Raw genomic sequence first — 22,573 nt, forward strand, 5'->3', positions numbered from 1 at the left:
TACCGGTACACCCACGATTGCATGTTTACAAATTGTCTAATCTTGCCGGCGAATCGGTACCAGGCCCACTTTTCGTGCCAGTGCGATCGATCGATGAAAAAAAGATCGACGACACCCACTTTCCTCGATCGCTCCACGTTTTTTTTTCTTCTTGTTCTTTCATTCTTTCCGTTTCATGTTTGCCGTTTCGAGAAAAAAATTTTCGAAAGAGAGTCTCGAGAAAGTTTTTTCGGGGTTGACGAGGGTTGAAGGATGAGAAAGTGTCCTATCCTGTGGTATGGACGGCGACGAAACCGCAAATTAAATTAGCGAGTTGCAGAACGAGTGGCGGGCGTGCAAGAAAGCGTGGCTGCCCGCTGTTTAACCCGGCTTAATTACCAATTAGCCAATAAAAAGCCACTGTACTCGGCCGAGCATTATGGCCGCCTCTTAAGAATTCGCGCTCTGGCGTGACGTATAGAAATATGGGCAATACGTCTTACGAGAAACGAGGTTGCACAATTATAAAAAAAAGAAAAAAAAAAAGAAAGAATTGGCAAAACGAAAACGGACGCTCTGTTGAGAAATTATATAGATAAAAATGCGCGATACCGGATGAAAATCGAGACGAGGCGAGCCATTTCGAGATTAGAGAGAGGTATGGTATGCGTAGCTAGTTTATGCGTGATGAATTAAAAAAAGAATTGGGGGGGTAATAAAGATATGAGAAATACACGCAGTTTCTGATATTATTATTTTGATTCGCATCGTTATTATTATCCGTAGCGAGAAATGTTTGAGATGAAAGTTGTAGAGGTTTCGAGAGGGGCGTATTTTGGTGTTAATCGTTTCTTGCGTAGGTGGACGAGTGCGAAGAAGTTGCGAAGATCGAATTTGTTTTTTTAAATACATTTATGTACTTTTTTAAACGCCGATCAACGCAGTTCGGTATTTTCTGTAAGAAACTATTAGCCGTTTGTTCGAAAATATTATCGGTTTAAAAGATATTCGATTATCTCGTAAACTAATAATTTTTCGACTTGTACGGTTGATACGTTTTTATGGAGAACGTTGAGCTGCATCGATCGATGCTTTAAAAAACGTGTGATTATGTTCAAAAAAATAAAGTTGGTCTTCGCAACTCTTCCACGCGTCCACCTAGGAGAAATCTAATAAGATCAGAATATGCTTCTTTCGACGCCATTCAACTTTTATTCAAAACATTTTACTCTACGAGTAATAATAATGACGTAAATTAAAATCGTGATATTAAACAGCCTGTATATTCCATTATCTCACTTATCGAAAGATAAGTATGCAAGAGGTAAGTATAAAACAGGTAAGTATGTCAAATTTTATACTTAGAATTAAGTAAAATGTTGAAAAAATGTTTATTTCATGAAAAAATGGCAATTAAAAAGGTAAGTATAAAGGTAAGTATAAAAAAGGTAAGTACGTTAAATTTTAGAAAACTTTCACGTGCCACCTCCTAATAGATTATATTCTCCTAATACAAAATCGAATTTCGGCTAAAAATTTTTGCTGATCGAAAATTTCGACTTTGTATTAGGAGAACATAAATTGATAGGAGGTCGCTCGAGAAATTTTTCCAAGAATTTCGACAGTTCTTGGAAATGACGTCAAATTCTCAGAATTACCGAAATTTTTAAGCGAACGAAAATTTTGCCAATTTTTCGACTTTGTATTAGGAGAACATAAGTTGATAGGAGGTCGCTCGAGAAATTTTTCCAAGAATTTCGGCAGTTCTTGGAAATGACGTCAAATTCTCAGAATTATCGAAATTCTTAAATGAACGAAAATTTTGCCAATTTTTCGACTTTGTATTAGGAGAACATAAGTTGATAGGAGGTCGTTCGAGAAATTTTTCCAAGAATTTCGGCACTTCTTGGAAATGACGTCAAATTCTCGGAATTACCGAAATTCTTAAGCGAACGAAAATTTTGCCAATTTTTCGACTTTGTATTAGGAGAATATAAGTTGATAGGAGGTTGCTCGAGAAAATTTCCAAGAATTTCGGCACTTCTTAGAAATGACGTCAAATTCTCCGAATTACCGAAATTCTTAAGCGAACGAAAATTTTGCCAATTTTTCGACTTTGTATTAGGAGAACATAAGTTGATAGGAGGTCGTTCGAGAAATATTTCCCAGAATTTCGGCAGTTCTTGGAAATGACGTCAAATTCTCAGAATTATCGAAATTCTTAAACGAACGAAAATTTGGCCAATTTTTCGACTTTGTATTAGGAGAACATAAGTTGATAGGAGGTCGTTCGAGAAATTTTTCCAAGAATTTCGGCAGTTCTTGGAAATGACGTCAAATTCTCAGAATTATCGAAATTCTTAAACGAACGAAAATTTGGCCAATTTTTCGACTTTGTATTAGGAGAACATAAGTTGATAGGAGGTCGCTCGAGAAATTTTTCCAAGAATTTCGGCACTTCTTGGAAATGACGTCAAATTCTCAGAATTATCGAAATTCTTGGAAATTTCCAAATGAATCGAGCAAACAGAATTTTGGTCGAAAATTTGACTTTGTATTAGGAGAACATAAGTTGATAGGAGGTTGCTCGAGAAATTTTTCAAGAATTTCGGCAATTCTTGGAAATGACGTCAAATTCTCGGAATTACCGAAATTCTTAAGCGAACGAAAATTTTGCTAATTTTTCGACTTTGTATTAGGAGAACATAAATTGATAGGAGGTCGTTCGAGAAATATTTCCAAGAATTTCCGCAGTTCTTGGAAATGACGTCAAATTCTCGGAGTTTCTAAAATTCTTGGAAATGACGTCAAATTCTCGGAATTTCTAAAATTCTTGGAAATTTCCAAATGAATCGAGCAAACAGAATTTTGATCGAAAATTCTACTTTGTATTAGGAGAACATAAGTTGGTAGGAGGTTGCTCGAGAAATTTTTCCAAGAATTTCGGCAGTTCTTGGAAATGACGTCAAATTCTCAGAATTATCGAAATTCTTAAACGAACGAAAATTTGGCCAATTTTTCGACTTTGTATTAGGAGAACATAAGTTGATAGGAGGTCGCTCGAGAAATTTTTCCAAGAATTTCGGCAGTTCTTGGAAATGACGTCAAATTCTCGGAATTTCTAAAATTCTTGGAAATTTCCAAATGAATCGAGCAAATAGAATTTTGGTCGAAAATTCGACTTTGTATTAGGAGAACATAAGTTGATAGGAGGTCGTTCGAGAAATTTTTCCAAGAATTTTTGGTCGATTCCAAGAATTTTCGAACAACTCTAAGAATTTTCGCCCAAGTTTCAAATTTTCGACTTTGTATTAGGAGAATATAAGTTGATAGGAGGTTGTTCTAAAAAAATTTTTCTAAGAATTCCAATTCCAAGAATTTTATCTAATTTTATATATAATTTTATATACTTACCTATACTTACCTGAATACTTACCATTCCGAATACTTACCTGTTGTAGCAGCCTTTTATTTCAATTTTATAAAGTTTTTCAACAGTTTACTTAAATCTAAGGGATTAGGGAATATAAATAATAGGAATATAGAAATATAGGAATATACAGGAATGAGGAATATGATAACAATATAGGGATATATATAGGGATTGAAGATTATAATAGGAACAGAATGATATTAGGATTGAGGAAGGTATATAATAGGTATAGAAATGTATAGGAATGAGGAATATGATAACAATATAGGGATATATATAGGATTGAAGATTATAATAGGAACAGGAATCATATTAGGATTGAGGAATGTAATAAGTATGTAATAGGTATAGAAATGTATAGGAATGTGGAATATATGTATAGAAATGTATAGGAATAAGGAATGTATATAATAATAATATAGGAATATATAATGATAGGAGAATATAATAGGAATAAGAATGATGTTAGGATTGAGGAATATATGCAATAGGTATAGAAATGTATAGGAATGAGGAATATGATAACAATATAGGGATACATATAGGATTGAAGATTATAATAGGAACAGGAATCATATTAGGATTGGGGAATGTATGTAATAGGTATAGAAATGTATAGGAATGAGGAATATATATAATAATAATATAGGAATATATAATGATAAGAGAATATAATAGGAATATAGGATTGGAGAATTTACATGCTAGAAATATAGGAAATATATAGTGGTAAGGAATACAAGTAACAGGAATATAGAAATACACAAGATTGAGAAATATTACATGCTACATATAAACATATATAATATACATACCCCCCTTCTTTCGTTATCCCATCCTTCCTTATCCCATTCTCTGTCCCGTTTCACCTAGTGCAAAAATTAAATCGTTTACAACTAAAAAAGAAAAAAAAAAAAAAGAATAACTTAGTTCTATTACTTACGTAAGATCGAAAAGGCAAACTGCTGCATTCACGTTCCCCGTACATGGTCAACAGTCACTTCGATTACTCGCGACAAAAGTTACAACCTCACGAAGAATGGTATCCTCGCATCGAGCGCAAAAAAGCATTTTTCGCCAAAAGATTCGACGACGAAGGCTTAGACACCCACGTCGCGTTCGACGCAGTGATATAAAAAAGAATCCAGCACACGGAGGAGGAGGAGGAGGAGGAAGGTGGAGACAAAAGGACACAGAACGTCTCTTCTCGCTCCTCGGGGGTCCTGATAATTGCCGGTGCTCTCCAACTGTTATTATTAAGCCGATATTTTACCGAGGGGACACACGTTCGCGCATATAATTTGCAAAAGCCTCTAATTATGGGTTAGCGGGTATATACACACGCGGGCAGACGATCGAGGGAAGAAGTTGGAGCAGGAAGAATGGAGCGTTAGACGAGGCCGTGGAAAGGGCGAGGCACGCGGCCCTCTCCACTCTCGATTCGCCTACGCGTCGCACCGGTCGGGGACTTTCCTTTCCTGCCTTATTATTATTATTATTATTATTATTATTACTAGAGACGTCTCGCCCTCTCCTCGTCTTATTCTTCGAAACCAACGATCGAGGCGATCCACAAGAACCGACCACCGACCACCGACCGAGGGTGGTTGGGGCAGCGACAAACGATCGAGGCGCGTCACCGTCACCGAAAAACCACGAGTGGAATCGAGATCGATGTGAAAGAGCGGACGAGATAAGTCGATCCGGGCTTCGATCGTCTCTTCGATCCAACACAAGGGACATCTCTCCCCCCTCTCCCCCTCTGCGTAGAGCTCATTGTGCGCCCGTTTCCAACGTCGCGGGACATCGCGGCCGCGCTATCTGCCATTTTTATCGATCGCGCGCGGTTTTCGTGTCTCCTTGTGAGAGACACGTTGTGCACGAATTATCACTGTCCCGGTCGTTATAAATGATTGTTCGAAAGCTTGGTGAGCTCTTCGCAGAGAGAGAGAGAGAGAGAGAGAGAGAGAGTGGAAGGGAGCGAAGACGCGGAAAAAGAGCGAAGCAGGGAGCGAAGGGGGCGAGCGGTTACCTTGCGGCTCGTGTTTCTCATAACTTGGGACCCCGGCAGGGCCGAATAAGAGGAGAGGAGCTTTTTGAGTGACGTGAGTATAATGACGCGCCTCCGCGCCACGGCGTATATACACGCATACCGGCAGGGGAGGGTGGGTGTCTCTCGGTGTTAGCCTCGGGGCCCTTCCCGCCCAGGGAGCGGGAAGGTAGGAACCGTAAGGCGAGAGATAAGGTATCTGCGATTTAATCGCTCCCTCCACCGATCCTGCCATTAGGCTAGAATGGAACGGAGCTAAGAACCGTCGTCCACGATCGATCGATCGATCGAACGGTCGATCGGTCCAAAATCGTACGCGCATCCCCGCTTCCATCCTCGGTTCACGGTTCGTGATCCACGGTGGCCACCGTGATCGCCGCGATCAACGTCGATCATCGGCGACGACAGAGACAGAGAGAGAGAGAGAGAGAGGTGGTTCGCGCCGATGCTCGGGTGTTTATTTTGTTGTGGGCGGGTCGAGGGCTCGGGGTGGCTGGTCGACGAAGAGGAGGAGGAGGAAGGAGCCGAGTTGCAAGTCACGAGTCAACAATAGTACAAATAATAACAAGCCCGTGGCGGAGGTCTTCTCCGGAGAGAGAAGAGTCGTTTTCGAGCGAGTCTAGCGGCTCGCTATTAAGCCTCGTTCACAACGTGGCTCTCACTGGTTGGATTCGTGACTCCCGATTTTCCTACGATCGCCTTCGCGGGTTGTCGAGCGATCCGGCGGACCGACGGGACGAAGGGAGGGTCGGAGCGGGAGGGGTTGCTTGGACGGGGGGAGGGACGGGGCGATCTCGGTGTGCGCGCGTCTTTATTGCGCCGTATTGCATTCCCATAAAGTCGAGCGGAGCCGCAGGACCGTGAAAGCAACCGATGCTCGCTCCTTGCTACTTTTGCCGCCGTTGTCTCGCCGCCCGGCTATCGTTCTTCTCTCCGTCGAGAGGTGCCCACCCACAACGCACGATCTCGGCCCCGGCCTCGCTACCGGTATTGAATCGGGCGCATTGTTTTTTCTCCACGGTCGGATCTCACGAGAGGAAGAGGATTATTATTTGCATCCCGACTCTCCTCTCCTCGCGTCGAGGCCCGAAGTCGAGTCGAAGGGATCCACCCGCCCGATGTTCGCGCGAGGGGAGCCTTTCCGCCTCTTCCTCCTCTTGACGCCCAACGTTTTCACGAGAGGGTAATCGGATCGCCGGGTATTTTTATTTCTTCGCGCGAAAAATGAGATTCGAAAGATTCGGGTGGAGGGAAATTGGAGAGGGAAGCGTGAAGGAAAGGAAAGGAAGGGACGCAGTCCGCCGCGTATCGACGCGTAATGGTAGCTAATACGAGCACGTAGATATAAGGGGTTGGGCCGTGCAAGAAGAAGGTTATATAGTTTATAGTGATTACATGGGGTCAGGTCCTGGCAATAAAGCATCGGACGGTGGTGGCCGTGGCTATATAAGAGGCAGAGTGGTGGCTCTACGTGCTTGTTCTCTCTCTCTCTCTCTCTCTCTCTCTCTCTCTCTGTCCGTTTCTTCTTCTCGAGCGTACGGAGGCTGTGGGACGCGGAGGGTCGCGCCTACGCGCGGGCGGAGCAAGAGAGCGAAGCGAGTTCGAGGAGCAAAAGGATATCGCAAGGGGGATACGTAGGGGCGACCGGTATACGAGAGCAAAAAGCGCGTGGCTGTGCGGCCATACGAGGAGGAGGAGGAGGAGGAGGAAAGATCGAGAGCGAGAGTGAAGAGGAAGGTTGGCGGTGGTTGCCGCGACGGACGGGTGGTCGGAGGAGGGAACGGAATAATAAGGAACGGCGAAGAACGAGAATGAGACGCGGCGAGGGCGAAGAGGAGAGGGAGAAGAGAAGAGCCGCAACACCGGGAGCCATCCTACTGGAATTTAAATAATAATTATAGTGTTTAATATCATACGCACGGGGCTCAGCCTCGAGTACACCTCTCTCTCTCCCTCCTCCCCCCGATCTCTCCGTCTGGTTTCGTCTCGCCTCGTCCTCTTCGTCTCCTCTTCCTCTTCTTGCAACTCGACAACCGGATACCCACCCGTTGGCTGCCGTTGCTCGCTCGATCTTCTCTCTACCCGGTACGGTTCTTCGTCTTCTTCTTCTTCTTCTTCTTCTTCTTCTTCTTCTTCTTCCTCCCTTCGTTCTTTCCCCTCGCGTAGACACGTGCACACAACGTTCTCGTACAAACTGGCCAAGCCTCCACTCTGTAATAAAGTGTCCGCCGGATTGGAAACCGATCTCTCTCTCTCTCTCTCTCTCTCTGCACCGTTTAAAGAACCGAATTTCACGTTCGAACGGTATCTCTCCCTCCGGTGGAGAGGATACGAGGTTAGACGCGAGGTTGGTCCTCGTTAACCGGGACGTTTCACCTTTGGCATCCGGTTATAGGGCTGCGAGGGATCCAATTTCGCGAAACGGTCGGCGGAAATCGATCAGCCGGGATATACGGACGTGGAAAATTAGCGTACGATTCGGCCGAGGAGCGGGATTGGTTTAATTCCGATCGGGAGGAGGATCGAGAGGAGGGAGGGGACTCGCTGGCGGCGGTCGAGGCGAAGTACCGATATGTGTTTGGCAATCACGGCGCTGTCGCTTTAAGACTGCAAATGCATTAGTCGTGTTTCTCCCGGCACGGCACCAGGATCCCGGAAGGCGGAGTGGTTTTCTGGTACGCCGCAAAACGTTGCCATTATCGCCGGCCACGGCGAGGTTTACGGCTGGCAACGGGCCGGCAGCCGCGGGGGCAGCGGCAAAAGTCGCGGCGCGTCTCTCGCGCGCACAATGCCCGGTGTCGTTATTGGTCTGCCACGAATGTATTAATAAAATTTATTGGCCGGGCCTGAGCGCGCCGCGAACGTTAATGGATTTCGAGGTAGCGGCTACCCTCTCGCCAGGCCGAACGACAGCGAATCAGCCACTCGAGACGGCTCTCTCTCGATGCCTCCTTCCCTCCACGCTTTAATAACGCGTTAAAACTTGACTCGAATGATATTACCAACGATCCCTACCAACGCTGAGGGACCACCTCGCGCGAGTGCCGCGTGATCCGGAAGCGATTTGCTCCGTGAAATTCGATCCCTCTTCACGCTCGTCGCCTTTATTTCGCTCTCTACCAAGACTGGATCAATTTCGGTGGATACTTTTACTAATTACGATTCCAACTTTTTTCCCTCGTTTACAGGAACAGATTATCCGATATCCTCTCTGACAATTATCGATTCATCGATCCGTCGGAGAGAATTAAGAGGCTCCGTTGATTAATAGTCGACGTATACTCGAAGATAAATACTTCTTCTTCTTTCTCTCTGGCAACTCGCAATCCGTTGTTTCTCGGCCCTACCTCGAACGAGTCGAAAATTTAATAGAAAGAGTGTTGCGGAAAATTATCGGGGATCGATACTTTACACCGTAACGAGACGGAGAGTGGAGGCGGTCGATAGGAGGTCGCGATACGGGCGCGAGAGACGCGAGTGGAGACGGATCGTGACGTCCACCTGTCCCGTTGGAACGATAAAGACGTGGAAAGAGGAGGACTCGTTATCCTTATTAGGGGTGAAACGGAGGAGGAGACACGCGGCGGACGGATAATCCCTCTATTAGAGGCGTCCCCGAGAGATTGGAGGGGTGACGGCCGATAGATCGGGTCCCGGGGATCGGCGATGAACCCGCGAGCTAAGGTCGGGCCGAGGATGGCCAGGGTGTTTGTCACGACGGCAGGCGCCCCCCAATTTGTCCTAACAGCCTGCCCGCCCGCGTTTTTCCAACTCCTTATCCCAAGACCTCGACCCGCCCCCGTGTCCATCCTGGCCTCCGCTTCCCTAACCGGACAAACTGAATCGCATTGATTGACCGGACAAAAAAAAAAAAAAAAGAAAAAGGGACAAGATTCCTGCGTACGATTCGAATTCGATGGATTCGAGATACCTTTTCTTTTCTCATTCCTGATTTAAGGATACATTTTTCGAAAGCTTAAAATCGGAATTTAAACACGAAGGAGGATCGATCATCGCGAGACCTCGAATAAATTAATCGCAACCGTTAATCGAGTCGAGCGTTTCCTCCGTTTCTTCCAAAAGAGAAAGAGAGAGAGAAAGAGAGAGAGAGAGAGAAGAAAGGAAAAGAAAAAGAAAATTCAGTACCCCACCACTCGATCAGGTGATCGAAGCGATCGAAGCGATCGAAGAATTTTTCGCGACGACGAAAGACGTGGAAAGAGATAGAAAGTCTCTGCGGGAGGGAGCGGTGGAGGCGGAGGAAGGAAGGGGAGGGGGAGGGAGAAACGGCAGCACGTACACCCCGGTGAGTTCGATTCCACGAGTTTAGTTGCGGGACGGGACAGGGCTGCCGCACGGTCACCGGTGATTAATGATCAGGCCAATCAGATATAGTTGGCCGCGGCCGAAGCGAGACGCCGCTCCGATCGAACAGGGACGAAAAGGCCGGGAGAGGAGAACGGAGCACGAATATCGGTGGACGGGCAACGATGGAAAAGGAGGGAAGCGAAGAGAGAGAGAGAGAGAGAGGGAGAGGGAGAGGGAGGAGGAAGGAGCGCACCGCGGTTGATATGTTGCGCTGTCACTGCGTTGTACCTGCGCCGGTGGGACGTTGCCGTTGCCTGGATTGTAATATCGTATTGTACTGTTTGTTGGCCCCGGTGTTCCACGACCGTCTGCGCGCTCGACAGCCTGTCCAAATACCGCCACCGATTCGACGTACGTACGTACCGTTTCCAAACCCTCTCTCCCTCTCTCNTCTCTCTCTCTCTCTCTCTCCCTCTCTGTCCCTGGACGAATGCGCCTCTGGCCGGCCGCATTCCATGTTTACCGGTGTTACACGCGATAAGGACCACCCTCTCATACGGAACCGAGGAATATATTATCTCCGTGCCAAGGACCGGCAATAACGATACTTCTCTCCGTCCCTTTCTCCCCCTTTAACGAGTAGTCGATAACCGGCCGATAGAGAAACTCTCGATTCGATTCTCGTCCGTTTTTCTAATTCGAATGGAATAGAAGAGGCGAGTTACCAAGGTATTTGGATCTCTCTCTCTCTCTCTCTCTCTCCTTCGGAACGGGCCACGAATTCTCGGTTGGCGACGCTGGCAACTGGTGGAATCGAGGAGGATGCGTCTTTCAGCTGCGCCTACCGAGAAGGCTGTTGTGCCTCGGTTTCAGCAGCGTATAATCTCGCTCGGTTATTAATGGCTATGGTTTGGGAAACTGCTACCGGGCAGTTGCTTCCTTCGTACCCCCCACCCCCCCTTGTCTCTCTCCTCCTCGTCCGTTCCTCGATCCCTTCTTCCTCTTCTTCCTTCCTCTGCTCTCTTTCTCCTCCTCCTCCTCCTCCTCCCACTTTGCTCATCCTCCATCGTCTCCCTCTGTAAAACTGCATTCCAAGCGTTGTCGAGGCTCGCCTACCGAAAGACCGCGTCGCTTTAATTGCCCGTCTACGCCGTGTCGTTCCTCCACCGGACGTCCTCGTCGTTTCCCCGTCGTTTCTTTAGGAAACGGATCCGGTTAATTATCGACTCCCTGGGAGGGAGAGTGAAGGAGGAGGAGGAGAGTCTCCTTGGCGAGGAAAAGGCGAGGAAGAGGATCGATCGAGGATCGATCGAAGACGAGTTGTAGCCACGAGTGACGCGTTTCCAAAATCGATCGTCGGATCCGGATCTTTAATTGGGAAAGTGTGGGAGGAGGTACCTATCGGTCGGTCGTAAATCGGTGAGGAGCGAAGGGATGGAATGAGCGAAGATCGGACCGAGTTGGATCGTCGATATAAAAGAGCGCGGGAAGTTCATTTAACAGGCCATAAAATGGAGGGAGAAGAGGCGCGCTCTCTCGAGATGGATGTTTGCCAGAGGCCAACATCGGCTTGTTCCGCGGCCCCAAACCGGAAAGGGTGGCGGAGGATTTGGAATTGGGTGCTAGAACGACGCGGGCTATCGGCGATCGGGCTTCGGGGGTCGAATCCAAAAGGCTTATCTCGCGGAGGAAAGCTTAGCCGCTCGATCTCTTAGCCGAGGATCACCATCACCGCCGCCGTACATAAATGGACCGAGATCCCCTCTCTCTCCCTCTCTCTCTCTCTCTGGAGGAAGAGGATCTCGCGCCCATCTCTATAATCTCCGACCTTCGTAACGTAACCTCGAAAGCTGCGGCGGCCGAGGTTGGCGAGGATGACGCGCGCATTATCCCCGTTTGGAACGGGCGCGAAACGATCAATTTTCCCCGATGGCGTTCTCGAGGGGAAACGGGCCGATATAAAACTGGTAATAAACTGGATACAAAGGTAAAATCGGGACGAGATTAGTCATTCCCGGCAAGTTGCCTTTACCGACTCGGCCGGCGACTAACTGGCATTTTTCCCACCGCGTGTGAACGGTGCAGTCGTAATGCGTATCGAGGACTTGCGGTAAACGCTTTTCTCCGGTTGGAAAAAAAGGGGAAAAAAAGAAACGCGGCTCGAACGACGAATGGCCTTCCGCTAGCCATTGTCGGTGGTCATGCGTGGCTCGTAAACGCGCCGTGCCGCCGCGCCGCGCCGCGCCGCATGCCGTCCAACGTTTTCTACTAATGCCGCGAGCTTCTATCTCGCGGTGCCTGCCGACGAAACGCGCGCGTTTCACGAGCCGCGAAACCGACCGTTTCCATCCTCCGAACGATGGAAAAATCCTTTTCTCTCCTTTCGCTCGGAAGAGAGAAAGAAGGGAAGGAAGGAAGGAAGGAAGGAAGGAAGAGAAGGAGAGAGTCGGCTGCGGGTTTCGAGATCGATCGAAAGCCGCGCAGTGTCGTGGCTAATGGGCCGCTACCTCTTACTTCGTTAGCCCGAGCGAGGGGGGATCGATACTTCCGCGTTGGAACTCGTTCCGCGGACGAGAGTCGTAAAGAGGAGGAATCGCGGCTAGGAATCATCGCCTTGGAAAGCGGCATTCCACGTTCCGCTCGCGGGCCACCAGGCATTCGAGGCGTCCCTCGTTCCTGCACGGCCAGTTGCATCCAGAGATCGGCGTGCAATACCGAACGCTCGACTACCGTCATTTTCCGCTTCGTACGCCCGCTGATCGACCGCCGCCGATTTTCCACGGACCACGGGGCGCGATCAGGCTCTGGGCGCCTCGTAGCGGAGGCTCCAGCCTGCAAATTTTCGCCCTATATTCTTTTCCGCTACCCTTCGCTGGATAACCTCCTCCCTCCCCCCCTCCCTCGCGCTTTTACGACACCCTGAGAGTCTCGTAAGCCTAGCGATCTCATGGAACCGGAGGAGGAAGGGTGGTGGTCGAAAGAGGAGGCCGATGTAATCGTCCGTGAAGGGGAAAAAATCCCCCTCCCCCTCCGAATTTTACGTACGAATTCTCGGTACTCGGCTTCGAGATATATTCGGAATCGTTTTTCGAAGGGAACGTCAAAGAAAGAAAGAAAGAAAGAAAGAAGGAAAGGGAAAAAAAGGAGAACCGATATCGGCGTCGAAAATGTCGACGTTCGAACGTTCGACGCGGTATTTTTTTATTTTTTCCCTCCCTCCCTCCCTCCCTCTCCCCCGTCTCTCGCGTCCGTCGAAAAACAACATGATGGAGATCCAGGTGCGACGATGTTTGCGTTAGCAAACCGTTTCCCGGGCGGACAGGCTTCGTTGCGGCCGGGCGACACTGATTGCCAATCAATATGCCCATCTCGCTGGAGTCTAATTCGGCAACAATGTTGATCAATCAGTACGCACACGGCCTGGCCGGGAAGACCCCCCCCCCCTCTTCCCTCCTCCCTCCTCCGTTCCATTTCGCGTTTCGCCGTGTTCCGCTCGTCCAACGCAATCGCGCATCGAACAACGAACGAACAACCGACCGTTCCGCAACGGGGTGCGGAGGCTACGGGGAGGGGAGGAGAGGGGAGCAGGTAGGCTCTGCCTGCCCTCCCTCCCTCCCTCCCTCCCATCTCCCTCTCTCTCTTTCTCTCTCTCTCTCGCTCTCTCTCGACTACCATCATTTCCGCTTCCGGTCGTACCATCGCTCGACCACCTACCATTTCAATTTCTTTGCCGAACACGTTCGATACCGAAGCGAATCCAAACAGGGAGCGGGGGGGAACGGTACAAGGCCCCCGCGAATCGTCCCCAATTTATCTCCTCCTTCTCTCGTCTAGGCAGAGAAATAAGGTGATTTTTGATTCGACGTCGATCAGTTCAGTTTATATCCCCTATCCCCTCGAGTGGGACACGGAACGAACGGCCGCGTATTTCGCTCTCTCGCCACGGGACGATACCCTGATTGCGAGAGAGAGAGAGAGAGAGAGAGAGAGAGAGAGAGGGAGGTGGCAAATCGAGTTGGCTCCTCTCGGTTGATTACAATAGCGAAAGATTGCAAATTGTTCAAAACATTGGGAATCGATAATCGAGGAGGAGAAGGGAAAACCCTGTTGCGACCGCGGAGTGGCCCGTGGAAGATGTATACCGACCGGAAGCCATAGTACCCGGAAACCATTACTAACCAACCCCTCTAATTTCTTTACGATCACGATGCCATTGGTCACGCTCCTGGTCACTGTGCCGTGCGGTTTACGATCTCGAGCCTCGCGGTCCAAACGGGGGACTATTTTTTTTTTCCTCCTCTCTCTCTCTCTCTCTCTCTCTGCTTCCCTTTCCCTCCCAAAACGATCTCGCAAGAGTTCTTCTATTATTCTATATACGAGGCGAAACTCGTAAATAATCCCATCTTCGAGCAACTTCTCCTAAATCCATCGATCGACAAGAAAAAGAAAGAAGGAAAAGATGAAACGCTCGCCGTACTACCGGATACGGGAAGGAAGCCTCGAGAAGAGAAGGAGAGATACTCGCCGAGGTGCTCGCGTGAGGGAGCGATACGCACGAGAGGAAAGAAATAGGTGGCCACGTACGCAGCATACGATTTTACCGAGCGAAACAGAGGAGGATGAGGAGGAGGAGGAGGAGAAGGAGAGAGAGAGAGAGAGAGAGAGAATCGTCGGTAGTAGCGAGAGTACGATTCCTCGGTGGTAGCGTGGCAGATAGGAGCGAGTGGCTCGAGGCACAATGAGCCTATCAGATTATATTTCTATTTTCGACACGCGGCCTATCGCGCAATCCCATCTCACCGGCGCGGCTACCGCGACGCTCTGCCGACACAACGCAACAACACAACGGAGAGCCGCCACGAACGCGTTACGAAGAGAGAGAAAGAGAGACGTGGAACACGATGTAGCAGGGCGAGTGCACGGCTCGCCACGGCGCTAGGTAGAGCCGCGCCACGCCACGCCACGCCGCGCCGAGCCGAGCTACGCGCCACGCCACGCTACGCCAGGCCTCCTCTCTCTCTCTCTCTCTCTCTCCCTTCGCGCGGTGATGCTGACTCCAACGTTCCAACGCAGCCACCACTATCCTCCCTTGCTTCGTTGCACCTTTATCGAGCATACGTACGCGAGACGCTGTACAACACGTAGTGGCGTCGGCCTCGCGCGTCTATCCGTGGCCGGCTGCCACCGTTTTCGCGAGACGCGCAAACCGGTGTTCCTCCTCCCGAACAATAGGGCGGCGAGATCGAGCGAGATGGAGCGGGAGTGGAAGGAACGCGCGTGCCTAACGTCGTTACTCCGCGCGGATGAATTTCCACGCGGACACCGTCGTGAAACGATCGTGCACGCGAGATACAGCGGGTGAAATACGGGTGTACGCCGATATACCGATCGTATTCGTGGAATATACTTTCCTTCTGCACACGCAGGGGGAGTGAATCCGCTCGAAAAATTCCACGAAGACGATTACGAATATCGTCCGTTACGATATCGATTCGATCTCGATCGTGTATTGGAGAGGAAAGAGAGAGAGAGAGAGAGAGAGAGAAATCTTGCTCGAGGATTTTCGGCTCGATTTCGTTCTCGCGCGCAGGACGATGGCCACGCAAAGGGATCGAGCGAGCCGACTCGAACCGCTTTCCTTCCTTCGGGCGGTGCAGCTTCTCCCGATGCGATGGCTGCGCTTCTCTCTCTCTCTCTTTCTCTTCCTCTTCGTCCTCTCTCTCGAGAGAGAGATCTCGTGGCTACTCTCGGCACTCTTCGTTTCCTCGAGACGAGCTCGGTCCTCGAGTATCGAGAAGAAGAAGAGGGTTGCCGAGGAGGAAGGGTCTCGTTCTTTCGAGGAAACGTGGAGGAGGCGAGACGCGTTTCGAAACGGCTCGACGGGGTGTTCTTCGCTCCGGTCGAGACGCGCGACTTGGCAGACGGGTGGCTGTCGCGGTTGGCGAGGCGAAAAAGGAAAAGGAGCGAAGGGAAGGGAAGAAGGAAAAGCACGGGAGCGGTTATCACGACGCTTCGTCGCGACGTGTCCGTTGCCCTCGGCTGGGACGCGTGTGTGCACGCACGACACTGTAAAATTACCGCGTCAAAAACAATTACCTTACAGGCCAACAGTTCGCGCGGCCAACCCTGGACAATGAGGACAAACCCAAACCCGCCGAAATGGTTCGCCTTTTCGCCCTCTCGTCGTCTTCTCCTTCGACTCTTCCCCCCTTCTCCCCTCCTCCAAAAAGCGCGCCTCCCTTCGAACGGTACGAGTATGCGAACACTTCCCACGTCGTTACAATTTTCTCGATCCGAACGAAAAATCCACGAAATACGCGAAAAGGAAAGAAAAAGAAAAAAAAAAAGAAAAGAAAAGGAAAATCGGATACGCGATCGAATAACACGTCCCTTCGATTTCTCGAATCGGAAATGATCCGAATAAAAAACGACGCCAGAGGAACTTACTCCTCCTGTAGCTGTATCCGAGAAGACCCGCGTTCGTCGAAATCGGTGGCCGTGGATCGCTAGGAAGGCGATAAAAGCGCGTTAACGAAGGTTAAACGGAAGCGCGGGTGGGGAACGTTGGAAAAAAGGTTGCCTTTCACGGTGTATCGTGTAATTATTATCCGGGGCGGGCGCGTCGGGAGGGGGGCGCGACGCGTCAAATATTCGCGAGATGGGCAGGGTGTGTGCAGGGTGCTCGATAATACGAACGATGTTGGCTCGCTCGTGGGGCGGAATGAACGGCGGGCCTAGCCCCACCGAGCGGGGACGGGGGCAGGGGATATCTAGCACCGTGGTGCACCGTCGTGTCGAGTGGGAAGGGGGGTCCAATCAATCAGCCGCAAATCAGTATGCACGGCACGTTCGCCTAATGCCGCCACTCTTTCATCATATTCATTTGATCGCAACCCCCTCGGCTTGTGCACGCAATCGTTAATGGCGCTGTTTAAAGATCGCTACCGATCGATGGAAACGAAGTCTTCTCCTCCTCCTCCTCCTCCTTCCTCCACGAACGAAAGAAAGAACGAGGAGAATCCAACGACGATTCGACGGGCGGAAGTCGAAGAGACGGAGAGAAGAGAGCGTTAAACAGATTACGCGACAACAGACGGCGCGTTGCCAGAAGGCGAATATATATATACGCCTTTTGGCTCCGACTGGCGCGAGATCGAGATGGCAGCGTTCGGGCGGCGGCAAATACGTAATCCGGATTACGGTGGATCCGCTTAGCTCACATCGGACACTTGCGTATCGTGGAACGATACGTGGCCGATACCGGTGACCCGTTTTACCATCCACGGGCTATCGTTATCCTTCCACGACTCTCCTCCTCGAGAACTTTTTAAGAGGATTGTCCCTCCCCCTCCCACCTTTCCTCCTAAGCCTCGATATTTTTAACGAGCGATTCTCTCCCGACTCGATCGTCCCCCTTCCCCTCCCCCTCGACGCGACGAGTCGAGACGAGTCGAGAGAGTGACGAGACCTGCGCGTGAAAACGGACGCAACGAGGACGAGGTCCGGAATAGTCGAGGAAACCGGATCGCGTTGAGACGATGATATGCGACGAAACGGAACACTCCTACCACGTACGTACGTAAGCGTACAGGTACAGTTCGGTGGGCCGGCATTGAGGAGAGTCATCGAGGCGTAAGTTGCAGGAAGCGAATGGAAAACGAGCGGGGCGGAGGCGGGGGCGGGGGTAGGTCCAATTTGAGCCGTGCCCACACCGCAAAAATGCTTCGGAAGGCTCTCCGGGCCTCGCTTCATTAAATGGAACCCAATAGCGGTTGTTTGCGTTGCCAGACAGCGAATCCACTCGCAAATTGAATGCCATATTGCATACGTTCCGGCTGTGCCCCCGGCTCTATACCGCCGCCGAGCTTCGGGGATTCGCCTCGCCTATTACTCGCTCCCCAATTTATAGAAAATTAACGGATTTAATATCCTCCCCCCTCCTTTCCTCATAGCATAAAATAGACAACCCCTTATATATATATATATATATATATCCCTTCTTCGTTCGATCCTAAGCAACGATCGAAGAAAAAAGTGTCGAAAAATATCGGTTGCGCGCCGCGAGGACGTGAAAGAACTGGAGGACTGGACGGATATATCGCGACGATACGGCGCGCAGTTAAAACACAATTACCCGGGATACCCCCGTGCATCGACCCCCCGGACAGACCGCGGTCGTACCGCGCTGTCAAAATAGATAACGCTCGGGGTAAGTCACCCCCGAAGTTAAAACCCGTCCCTACACCGGCCGCCCGCTATACGTCCATTCACTTTGGGTTAACGTCGACAAAGGGTGCGCGACGAGGAGGTGGATGAGGAGGGGGAGGGAGGGTGATTACGGGAGGACCACGATACGCCCGCGTTTTCCGTGTGGACCGAGTTTAGGGGGAGGAGCGGGGGAGGGGGTGAAGGGCGACGACGACGACGGGTTGATATTGCCGCTGTGGGGGGTGCCGGTGACGTCACGGCTGATTAACATAAACGATTCGAACGAGCCGTCCTAAGCTTCGTACCCGATTACTTTTAAACTCGTCCCGTTTCGACCCCGTGTCTCTTTTTCTTCTCTTTTTTCTCTCTCTCTCAACGAATCGCAATCGTTGCCTCGACGTTAATCGATGTTAGTCGATCGAAGCTTTTAATTAATCGCGAGGGAAATTCGAAACTTCGAGAAGGCGAGTTTCGAAAAAATACATGCAAGGTATCGGCGCGAGAAGCAAGCAAGAGAAGAACGGTTGATATTTCGAAAGCTTTTCGATTTTAGAACGGCGTCCACAACCCGCGCCCTGTCATCCCGGGGGTGACAGGAGAAAGCTGCGGACGCGGGGGGCCGTTTCGCACACGCGTTGCCCGCGCAAATCGGTTCCCACGTCCCATAAAAGTCGAATGCCGCCGTTAAACGATTCGACGCGCGCTCCGGATAAGAGCGCAATAAGACGGCCGCCGCAACTCGTTCCCTCGGCCGGGGGGCGTCGATCCCCGATCGAAACCCGAAAACCGAATTTACTTCTCAACCCGGCTAGGTATTCCCTTCCTAGGAGAGGATCGAGCGTCTCTCCTAGCAAAGGAATTCGGGTTCGGGTTTGTAGAGGTCCGGGACACCCCTGCTCTCCTCCAGAGCAACCACGGAGGTTGATCCGGGAATCGTGTTACGGGGAACACGCGTACCGGGACTGTCGTATCGAGGCATCGCCGGGGATCCCATGCATTCCGCGATCTTGCATTACAATTGCTAATAAACGCCCTCCTCGGGCTCTCGTCCCTCATCCTCTTACCTCCTCCTTCCTTTCCCGCTTCCATCCGGATCCGGCTGGTGGTTGACGGCGTCTCCTACCCTCCCCTCCGCCCCTCTCCTTTTTTCCCACGCGTACGAGGCACACGCGCGCGTAATATTCGCGAGCGACGCGAGGAAGGACCTCGGGATACGTACAACGCGAGGGAGGGAAGGGGAGGAAGGGAGCGAAGCGGAGGGAAAACTTTGTCTCATTCATACCGTTGCATTCGAAAGCGGTAATTTATGCGCGCGTCGAAGTGAAACGGAATGCAAGCCAGCGGCGGAGAGAGAGAGAGAGAGAGACAGAGAGAGGCGGGCGTTGAAGGGAGGGGGGAGTTGGAGAAAGGAAAAAGAAGAAGAAGAAGAAGAAGAAGAAGAAGGACGCGAAAGAGGAACGAACGTCGCCATTATAATAGATACGTTAGCATGCAAACGCTGTCTTTTATACAGCGTTTAACAGCGTTTGCCTGGGCTGCGTTGTTTTCCAAGTGCACCTCGCCCCGCGTACCCCTCGTAACCATACACCCGATAAACGTTCGACACGGAGGATCGAGAATCGAGAATTTCGATCTCTCTCTCTCTCTCTCTCGAAAGAGATTTTCCACGGAGATCCTCGAGGGAAAGAAACGAACAGGACGGATGGATACGTCCCTGGGGCCCGCGAGGTAAAACGTTAGCGTCGGTCGATCGGTCGGTCGATCGGTCGGTCGGGCGACCGGTGTCGAGTAGGGTGTTGAGAGGGAGGGGGGACGGTAGCGACGAGGTCGGCGGCGGTGTCGGTAGCGATGTCGGTGTTGTGCGTGTAGGGGCGGGGAAGGGTAGAGGATCGGCTCGGCGAACGGCTGGGAGGGGAGAGGCGCGGGATCGGGACGTTCGAGGGAACGGCGTGCCGCGGCAACGAGGGAGGGGCGGCGGTGGCAGGGGTGTAGCTACTTACCATACTCCCAGTATACCAAAGTCCCGCGGCCGACTCGCTCCGCGGCAGATAGCAGTCGTTGGCACACCGCCGCTTCTCACGGGGAAACGGAGAAAGGAGGAGCGGGTCCCTCTCGCGAAAATGGCAGGAAATCGGCGCGCCGCGGCTCCTCCACGACCCACGTGTTCTCTTCCTAACCTAACGTCGTACGCGTCGTATCCGTGCATCCTTCTACCGTATTCGCGATTTCCATCGTCGAGTTCTCGAGACCGATCGACCGGACCAAGACTCTCTGCGAGAGAGAGAGGGAGAGAGGGGGATGGGAGGGAAGGATAGAGAGAGGGGGAGAGAGAATCGAAGGCGCGGGACGACCGGGAGCACGATCATCGGGAGCAGGACCACGAGCACGAGGAGGACCGTGCGGTTCCGCGTTTCGTGCGGTTCCGGTCACGGCGGTCACGTGGTCGCCGATCTCCCTGCCCTCCCCCTGACACGGCTTTCCCAACCAAGGAGGGGGAGTATCAACCGGAGGTTAGGTGGGGGCGGCGAAGGAAAGGAGAGGAAAGAAGCCCGATGAAGAGAGAGAGAGAGAGAGAGAGAGAGAGAGAGAAAGATAGAGAGAGGGAGGGAGATAGCAAGGGCCGAGGAGGACGAGGAGGGACGTCGACGTCGATGGGAAGAGAGCGTCGTTTTAACGTTCGAGCACGTGGGTAAGGTAAGTCGACGACGATAAGAGGACGACGTATGCCTCTTGCTCCATTTTCCTGTCCGTTCCAATTCTGGTGGAGGGATGCGCGTGAATGAAGCGTGGTTTATTCAAGAGGGAAAGCGTGGGATCGAAAAAGCGATTCCATAAATCGTCGCGTCCACTCGGCTCGCGTGTTATAAGGGAGCGGGGCGCGCGAAAATCGGTGCCAGAGGATCGCGGCTAATCTCGCGAATCGAAAAGAGAGACGAACGAGCGGGCGTTGGATTAAAGGGATGGAGAGGATATGCGTGCCAACCGTTCGAGAGAGCGAAACCGTTCGCGCTGTTTCGATCGCGATCGTTGGCATCGTTCTCCGCTTCGGCCACCACCCTTAAATCGTGGCGCTTGGCACGCGGGGGTAATTGGTCGTATCTCGCGCATTGGGCGGCGTGCTTTATCGGCGTTCCCGTTCCAACCGGGCCGTTTAACGGGCGTCCACGATTTTTCGTCCTCCTCGAGTGGCACGCGCCGCGTGCTCCCTCCTCCTCCCCTCTTCTTCTCTTTCCCGTCGAAAAAAATGACCCTCTCACGAAAGGGGAGAAAGAAAGCGCGCGATACTTTCCTCTCGATGCGTGGAAATCGAATCGGAGATCGACGCGATCGATCCTATTTTCCCCGGCACACGTGCCGTTCGGGAAGCGATTTTAACGCAAAACCAATCGACGACACCCGGGGTGAAGGCCGGGGTGCGGGAGGGTGGGGTGGTATAACTTTATCCTCGCTTAATCGCCTTTTCGATAGGTACGAGCCGATCCCTTTGTTCAGACAATATCTCCACCCTGTCCCCGCTAATGTATGCACCGTGCTGTGTAGCCTCTCCCCTCTCCCCTCCCCCTCGTTTCTCGCGCGATGACTCCGGGGCTCTCCCAACTCCGTAGTCGCTAACCCCGCACGCCGAAACCCGGCCGTGCGGCGAGGGAGACCCCGTGCGCTCGTTCGCCTTTATTGAATTTTGGGACCGTTCCAGTTCGAAGCGAGAGAATCTCTCTCCACGGGAGAAGGAGAGAAAGAAAGAAAGAGAGAGAGAGAGAGAGAGAAAAGGCGAGGAAAGGCGAGGAGGAGAGCTAGCCGGAATTAATTCTCCGCCCGGTGCATCGGTGCTTTTTACGATATAACTGCGGTTTGTTAGTCGTTATTCACCGCCCGAATTGAATTTCCCGTCTACCACGGGACGGATAGAAATAGCGCGGCAACGAATCCCACACTTTTCGAATTCCTATTCCATCTTCGAAAGATTATGCTCGATTCGAGAAACGACCTTCCTTTCCCCCCTCCTCTTCCCTCTTCCTCCTCGAACGAAATAAAAAAGGAGAACGTCTCGTGTGTATTTCGGCGATCCACGTTACCGCGAAAACGTACGCATCCTTCGCAAGCATTATCCTTTCCCCGAAGAAGGGGCGGGAAGATCGAAGGAGGCGTGGGTGGCCACTCGACTCGACCGCAAAGCCGAAGGGGTCCGCGCGAAACGAGAAGGAACGAGGCGAAGACGAGAGGGAGGAGGAGGAGGAGGAGGAGGGACGAAGGGGGTGGCCGGGTTGACAGGACACAATATTGCAATAACTTCAATTACGGCGACACGAGGACGTATCGCCGTGGGGCGAGATTCTCCCTCCCATCCATTTGTATAGGCACAGTGACACAGACGTCGCGCGGTCGAATTGGCTGTCGGATACGGGAATGGGGCTACCTTTAAACAAGTGCTTCTTAATAAACCATTGACGCGCGAAACCACCCTCGAAAATTTGCCCCTTGGCGGTCTCTCGCCCGACCGACATCATCCGCCACCCTTCGCTATCGTCGTCGTCGTCGTCGTCGTCGTCGGGGGACGACGGTTACTTCGTTAAACTCGAAAAGCCGGCCGGTTCTTC

At 51.2% G+C, this 22,573-nt stretch overlaps 1 long non-coding RNA gene across 1 annotated transcript in view; it reads left to right on the forward strand.

Moving 5' to 3' along the window:
• Window positions 1–20,598: 20,598 nt before the first annotated feature.
• LOC122712028 overlaps window positions 20,599–22,573 on the forward strand; it is a 103,729-nt gene continuing 101,754 nt past the window's right edge. Inside the window, exon 1 of the long non-coding RNA XR_006346236.1 lies at window positions 20,599–20,672. This is a non-coding gene — a long non-coding RNA (uncharacterized LOC122712028). The remainder of the gene's footprint in view (window positions 20,673–22,573) is intronic.

Source organism: Apis laboriosa, unplaced genomic scaffold (assembly GCF_014066325.1).
Source record: "Apis laboriosa isolate Shangri-la unplaced genomic scaffold, ASM1406632v1 scaffold18_cov149, whole genome shotgun sequence".
Lineage (NCBI taxonomy): Eukaryota > Metazoa > Arthropoda > Insecta > Hymenoptera > Apidae > Apis > Apis laboriosa.